This window comes from Chlorocebus sabaeus, chromosome 2, assembly GCF_047675955.1.
Source record: "Chlorocebus sabaeus isolate Y175 chromosome 2, mChlSab1.0.hap1, whole genome shotgun sequence".
NCBI lineage: Eukaryota > Metazoa > Chordata > Mammalia > Primates > Cercopithecidae > Chlorocebus > Chlorocebus sabaeus.
This window is the reverse complement of record NC_132905.1, coordinates 5455397-5463641: the sequence shown is the minus strand read 5'-3', so window position 1 is coordinate 5463641 and position 8245 is coordinate 5455397.

The window sequence follows — 8245 nt, the reverse complement described above, 5'->3', positions numbered from 1 at the left end:
TCTGTCTCTCGAGGGTCCTGGAGCCTGTCCTGTGTGAGGCTGACTGTGCTTCCGCGCCCCTGGCCACACTGTCCCGGTGATAAAGGGCAGGGCCCCAAAGCCAATTCGGATTTCCCGGGAGCCCGCCAGGATTCAGGGAACCCCTGAACCTGGGCTCCAGGAAAAGCAGGTGAAGTGGGTCCATGGCACCCAGGAGCCCGCCTTCCACTGGCTTGGGTGACAGTGCAGGCCAGGACCTTGTCCTTGCCATGCATCCCCTTTGCCCTCAGTCGCAGCAGGGCTGCCTGGGGCCCCCCAGGAAGGGATTGGGTCTGAGGCCCCACAGAGAGGGGGACAGTGCTCCTCTCTCTCCAGTTGGGGCCGAGGGTGAGGACCTGGCTGCAGCTCTGCAGGACACGTGGCCCCAGGCTGCGTCCTGAGTCCCTGGCCACCTCACCCCAAGGGTCCCCAGACTCCAAGTGCCCCCACAGCCCTGGAAATCAAGGTGACTCTTTCTGGGCCTGATCCCAAGCAAATATTTATTAACTGCCTGCTGTGTACACAGCCCTGGCTGGGCCTGAAACGGCAAGAACTGGCTCCAAGGTCCTGGCCCTGTCTGAGGAAACTGCCACCCAACACAATGCCAGCCATTGTGGGCAGCAGCCGGGCAGACGGAGCCGGAGCTTCCAAGCAGGGGCGGCTGCAGCCGGGCTGGGAGCCTTCATGGGTCATTAGCTTGCTTAATGGCGCTGCAATAGGCCCCGCTCGCCGGCCTCCCCTGAGACACCCAGAGGAGGCAGAGGTCACGAGGTGGTCTGGCTCCTTCTCCAGGGCAGCTGGCACCGTCTGCTCCCCCTACCAGGGGTGCGCCCGTGTGGACACAGGATGCAGGGTCAGGGAGCAGGGGAGGAACTGAGTCTCCCTTGTGCAGGCACAAAGGCGGCCTCAGGACCAGGGACCCAGCTGGGCACCAGCTGCTGGCTGGCCTGGCCTGCCCGCCAGTGTCAGGGGGCCCATGGGGGTGAGCCAGAGGCCTGGCTTTTGCCGGGGCCAAAGGGCTCTAGGAGGCAACGGCTGCTTCCCCAGGGCGCGCCAGAGCCCTGGCAACAGGGTCATGGGGTGGCCGGTGGTGCTGGGGGGCAGGTGGGTGCTCTGGGTCCACTTGATCATGGTTTCCGGGGAGCAGTGCAGGAAGATGAACTTGGTGCAGAGCCCCCACAGGCAGGCTAGCGCAAAGCTCCGAGGAAGTGCTCCCAGATGAACTTGGCCGAGAGCATCACCAGGGCCACAAGGAGCCCAGTGATGCTGGGGAAAGCAGGCGGGGCTAGGACCCCACCCACACCCCCTCCCTGGAATCCCCCGGCCCACCTGGGTGATGTTATCCCAAAGACAGGGACAAGAGATGAGAGGATGGAAATGTCTCTTTGGGAAAAAGGCTGCAGGAGCTGGAGGGGATGAACAGAGCAGGCGAGAGGAAAGGGAGGCCCCCTCCTCCCGCCATGTTAGAGAAGGGAGCCCTGGATCTGGCTGCCACCAGTGGCTTGTGCACATCTGGGGCTGAGGGCACACAGGGCTGCACACACACATTCAAGGCCACTGTGAGAACAGGTGAGCAGGGCCAGAGGGCTGTGGAAAGCCCAGCTGAAGGCTGCACTTCCAGGCTGAAGAGCGTTTTACCGGCATCTGCCAGGAAGCCTGGGCTCTGGGGGCTGTGTCATTGTAGATGACCATTTCCAGGTCGTGGCCACAGCCCCGGTTCTGGTCACAGCCAGGCCACCAATCCTCCTGCGCCACCCACCACTTATCCACCAGGCTGTCTTCAGGGCATCGGTTGGCCTCAGTTGCGGCAGCCAGACCCTGATGTTGCGCAAGAAGGCCGGCCAGTCCGTATCCTGCCGCCTGCGAGGGTGCACTGGGTGAGAGGGGTACAGTCCCCAACCTGGGAGGGGACCCTGATGCAGGTCCCCAGAACTGAGGGAAAAGTCTCTCCCCAGAGGTCAGGTCTTTGTCAGCAAAGGTGGGAAACCAGGGGAGTGGTGGCTCCAGGCCCCAGAGACATTTGAAATGACCTCAGAAGACCCAGGGCCACTCAGGGCGACCACATCGGGGAGCTGCCTCTGACAGGCTGTGACGGATGTTTAAGGAAGGGATCGATGGTCACCTGACTCTCAGGAGTGCAGGAGAGGCCAGTGAGGCCCATTCAGAAGGGACTGGGTGTTGGTCCCTGTGGACTCGGCCTCTGGCTGGTGGTGAGGAAGAGGATTTCTCGCCACCCATCCTCTGGCTGAGGGAGCAGACTCCTGTGAGGTGGTTTCCAGGAAGTTCGTCTCCAGCAGGAACTCCAGGCCAAGTGCACGTCTCTGATCATGCGTCACCGTGGCGGTGCGTGCGTGCGTGCTTGTGCACTGGTCTGTGGCCTGTGGTGTGTGAGTCCCACTAGGACCCATGTGAGGTAGAGGGTCTTCCGCCTCACCTCCCATTCAAGCCCTCCCCGTGCCACACAGACACCCATGTGTGCCCTCCCCTTCTGTGCCAGCAAAAATGGAAGAGAGACACTGAAAAGAGGCAACTCGCATGGAATGAAACTGTTTCTGTTGGGGAATGCTTGGATGTTCAATCATCTTAGAAAATCCTACGCCACCTCCCAATGCAGATTAATTACTCTAAGTGCAACTCTAATTGGGTTGGTGACCCCCCAGGAAACCTCTGAAGCTGTCCCAGGCTGTTCCCAACATAGGGCCTCCACTCAGGCACACCAGGACCCGAGGCCCCTGACAGGCTCCTCATTCCTGCCTCGCTCAAGGCTCAGGTCCCCCACCTGAAATACCCCCTCCCACCAGCATCTCCTGCCTCAGTCCTGCTGCCAGGTCCCCAGAAGCTCTTGTTCATGAGCTTGCCTGCCATCCACAGCCCCCACCACAACCCAAGTGGCTGTTGAATTCGCTGCCCTGATTCTCTGCCCAGAGCCTCGGTTCAGACTGTGTTGCCTGGCGAATTAGTGTTCAGCATTTTTGTTTATTTGTTTGTTCTTTAACAAAAGGTTGTTTTGGTTTGAGATTCAGCAAAAACACACACTGCATTCAGCTTCCTCTCCACTCAGGATTCAGTAAATTGGTTGTTTTCCCGTCTGCTTCAAGTCCTTGCCTCAAATGAGCCTTCAACAAGATAATGCATTTAAAAGCCCTTGGAAAAGTACCAGGCCCTGCACACATGTACAGCCCAGGCCCCACGCACATGTACAGCCCAGGGCCCGTGCACATGGATGGCATTGTCATCGTGCAGCTCTCGGAGGCAAACCCGGCAGTGCACAAAGTTCCCACCCCACCCACATGAAGCTCAGCTCCTGGGGAACATGGCCCCAGCAGGGGTCCTTCCCCATAGCCTTACAAATGGGGCTCAGGAGGGAAGGGGCTGCCATCGTGCAACCCTGCTGCTAGGCTGGTCCCCAAAGCCCAGACCTGTGCCCCTCCCCATGGCCCGGGCTTGCTTTCTTCCCTTGCACAGGGCTGAGGGGACAGGGATGCAGCAGATGAGATGCTAACACACCCTCAGGGAGGTGACAGTCCTTCCTGACATCCAGCCAATAGGCCATTTTTGCTTTCAGTGCCCGCTGGAATCCTGAGGGCTTTGGGGATCAGTCCAGGGAGCATTCTGCAGTCAGGAAAACAACATTGAAAACCAAAACCCACAATTACAAAGCTTAGAAGCCTGGTTTACATTCACTGATAGCGCAGTTAGAACCCACGGCAGCCTCCGTCTGAACGATCCGTTCCCATTGGCTGCGTAAGAAACTCAGTGATGTCATGGACCCCTTCACCTCCCTTAAATAAATTTAGCAGTAATGAGGGCAGTTACCCCAACTTCACAACCATGAGTACTTTTGAGCCTGAGACCCCCTTTCTCCTAACGAGTTGGATAAGTTTCTGTGGCGTCCATGACCCAGCTTGTTCCAGTGCGTGAAAGCCCAGAGCCAACTTCCCTGTCCAATATTATTTGTTAAGCACTACTGGCATGAGATCCCAGAAAAATGAATCCCTCTTGCAGGTGTGTCTTCCCAGCCTGCAAGTGGAACGGCTTCCGGAAGAAGGAGCCGGCATGGTCCTGCAGGAGGCTGGAGGAGGGCTGTGCCCCTGGTACCCACAGGGGCAGGGGTGACTGAGTGACTGAGGACTACCCCCCATCGGGATGTTATTAGCCATTACCAGAAGAGCTAATGCATCATAAGCAATTTGCCACCTGCAAGGCAGCCCCTGGGAGGTGCTGTTATCTTCTCCCCCATTCCAGCAGGTGCAGAAGCCCCAGGTCGCACAGGTCGTTTGTGAAAGAGAAGGGGGCATCCAAATCCAGATGGCCCAGCGGATTCGCGTGTGCTGGCTGATGAAGGTGGGAGGGAGGGAGGGAGGGAAGTGAATAAATAGATGGCCGGACAGAGACACACAGCCAGGCCAAGAGGACTTGTTACTGTTGAGTACCACAGACTCTGGGCCTCGGTTTCCTCATCTGTAAAATGGATGGGCCTTGCAAAACAAACATCTTCATGACTTTGGATTTGTCAGTGATTTCTTGGCTATGACACCAAAGGCACAGGCAACAAAAGAAAAAATAGACAAATTGGACTTCATGCAAAGTAAGAAATTTTTCACATCAAAAGACAGTATTCATAGAGTAAAAAGGCAACCCACACAATGGGAAAAAATTTGCAAATCATATACCTGATAACAAATTGATATTCAGAATATATAAACTCCAAAAGTGCAACAACAACAATAAAAGAATCTGATCCAAAAACACTCAAAGGACTTCAATAGATAAGAAAGTACACAAATGGCAGATAAGCACAGGAAAAGATGCTCAGCATGACCGTCATTCGAAAAATCGAAATTAAAACCCCAGTGAGAAACCACCTTGCATTCATTAGGAGGGCCACTATCAGAAAAACAAAATAACAGGTGTTGGTAAAAATGTAAGGGAATCACAATCCTGGTGCATGGTCAGTGGGAATGGAAAATGGGTCAGGTGCTGTAAAAAACAGTATGGCGGTTCCTCAAAAGATGACAAATAGAATGACCACATGATGCAGCAACTCCACTTCGGGGTATACACCCCAAAGAATTGAAAGCAAGGCCTCAAAGAGATATTTGCACACTCAGGTTCACAGCAGCATTATTCACAATCATTCAAATGTAGATGCAACGCAAATATCCATCAGTGGATGAACGAGTAATAATCAAATGTCACAAATACAAGGTGTGGATGTTCAGCCTTAAAAAGGAAGTTTGCGACACAGGCTACACCATGGATGAACCTTGAGGAATTATGCTAAGTCAAATAAGCCAGTCACAAAAAGACAAATACTGGAGGATTCCACTTTTACGAGGTAAGTTAGAGCAGTCAAAATCATAGAGACAGAAAGTAGGAGGGTGGTTGCCAGGAGCTGAAGGCAGGAGAGAGAATGAGGAGTTAGTGTTGCACGGGCACAGAGTTTCCATTTTATGAGATGAAAGGGGTTGTGGAGATGATGGCGGTGCGGGTTGTACATTATGAATGCACTTAATGCCACTCGACTGTACGTTCAAAAATGGGCAAGACGGCAGATTTTATGGTATGTGTATTTTACCACAATAAAAAGATAATACACTTAAAAAATATAGATGGGCCCTGGACTCCTCTGGCCACCTGTGCCCCGGGAGGCAGGATGGCTCCATGTGCGGTGCCCAGGTCAGCAGAACTGGGCTCAAATCCCGACTCTGCCACTTTTGTAGCTTTGAGACCTGGCGTCTGTCAGCCAGATTCTTTACCTATGCAAGGGGGACATAGGTCCATGAAAGTGCCATGTAAATGGGCAAAAGACGACTCCTTTGGTCACGTCCTAAACCCCACCCTGCAACAGTTGTGCTCAGCAGAAAACCCTCTGTGCCAGGGCACTGCTGGAGCAAGGAGGGGCTCCTACAGGCTCTCTCGGGTGCGCAGGAGCGTGCCAGCCAGTGGGTCTCGAGTTTCCTTATCCGTGTGGCACACCACGTGCTTGCCGGCCGCTTCCACATTCATGGCCAGACTAATTCCTGAACTGGGGAAGGAAAAACCAAGTGCAGATCTGGAGAAACAAAGGTAGCCCCAGGTGCTCGGGCCTCGCTTCCTTCCCCGTCCAGTCTGCGCCCCGCACCCTCTGCCCACTCAGCTCTGCTTCCTCCATCCAATCCCCACTTGGCCCTGAAAATTCCAAACAGAGTAGACACACGTGGCTCCTGCCCACTCCTGTGCAAACTCTTGGGCCCCCGAAGGAAGACATGGTATCTTCCTATGGCTGGAAGATGGCGCAGTCCTATTTCCTCCCCTTGCTATAAATAACGACTCACAGTCTGCAGTTCTAGGTAGAGGGGATGGTGTCAGAGAACACTGCAGGCCCCCACCTCCCCTCTGCGTGTAGTTTTGCATCCACTCATTCATTCAATCAACATTCATTATGCTCCTGCTCTGTGTCAGGTACTGACAGACGAAGTTGAGGAGAGATGGCCCCTGCCCTCCCAGGGTTCACAGCCGCCAGGGAGACAGGTGCTCATCCCATTATCACCCAAAGAAATACACCACAAACTGGGGTGACTGCTGTGAAGTATAGGCAGGTAGCATGATGAGGACATTTTAAAGGGAGGCCTGTCATTGCTTGGGGAGGGGACCAGGTAGGGAACGCCTCCCTGGAGGTATAGATATCTGAACTGAGAGCGCAAAGATGTGAGTACTCAAGGGTGCAGAAGATGGGGTAAATCAGTTCCAGCACAGGATGCAGCATATGCAAAGGCCCAGGGCTGGAGTGGGCCATGACAAGTTACAGAAACGCAAAGGAGGCCACTGCTCCTGAAAAGGAGAGGGGGACACGGGGATAGGGGAGTGAGATGGGGTGGGAGAGGTGGACACAGGCCTTGCAGGTCATGAGAGAGTGCCGTGTGAATAGGACCATTTCCCTGAGGATGCCCCAGTCCTCAGCACGGGGTGGCTGGAATTCACACAGAGAGCCACAGTCTGACTGACTTCAGAGGGAGGGAGTGGAATTTGAGCTGTCAGAGCCCAGGAAAGTCCTGGGGATGGGGGGAAGTGAGGACATCCTGCAAGGCAAGAGGCAGAGCCCCTTGAAACTTGGTCTGACTCCTGTTTCTGGCCATGGTAGAGCTGCAGGGGCGGCATTTACCTACTGCTTTAGATGAGTTAGAAAGCCAGACAAATATATAGAAAGCAGTGTTTCAGACACAAGAAACATGCAGCACCAGAATGATGCCTGCGAGAAATGGAACAAATGACATGAGCCTCCAACCAGCCCAGCTCCCTGCCTGGGGAGAGTTTCCAGGTGTGGCCCAGGGAGGAGAAACCAAGCCAAGCCCAGGCAGGGGGGCTCCATGAGCTCAAGCAACAGAGTTGAACATCCAGGATGGCCAAGGCAGCTGGAGTTTGCTGGACAGAGAACTGGGAAGAAGAGAGTGGCACGGAGAGAAAGACAATATCAAAACATCTAATACTCTTAATTGAAATCCCTAAGAGAAGAAAGATTGGTGCAGATAAATATTTTTTGAAAGAATGATAGCAGAACCTTTCCAAATATGGGAAAAAACCATAAATTTACAGGTTCAAGAAGTTTAGAGGACTCCACACAGGATAAATTCAAAAAAATGCACACCCGAACACATCATAATCAGATTACTGAAAACCAAAGATAAATATCTAAAAAGCAGCCAGAGAAAAAGCACACCTACCATAGTGATAAATAATGACTGAAGATTAACCAGAAAAAATGGTTGTCAGAAGACACAGAAACACATCTTTAAAAGCATGAAACGAAAGAACTGTCAACTCAGAATTCTACATAGAGCAAAAATTGTCAAGAATGAAAGAAAAAAGAAAAAAGACACACTCTGAGGAAGAAGAAGAAAAGAATGAAAGAATCCAACACCAGTAGACCTACTCTAAAAGAAAGGATGTTCTTCAGACAAAGGAATTACCCCAGTATAAGACTTGGAACTTCAGGAATGAAGGAAGAACAACAGAAAAGGTAAATATCTGGTAAATATAATGGGCTACTTTTCTTCTCCAAAGTACCTAAAATGTATATAAGCTATAAAAAGCAAATATTATAACATTATCAAGGGGATTCAATGTATGTAGATTTAATACATATGACAATTATAACAGAGAAGTTAAAAGTATAACATAAAGAGGGTAAAGTATGACACAGAGAAGGTAAAGATAACCATGTGGTTATAAGCCTTCTATATTTTAC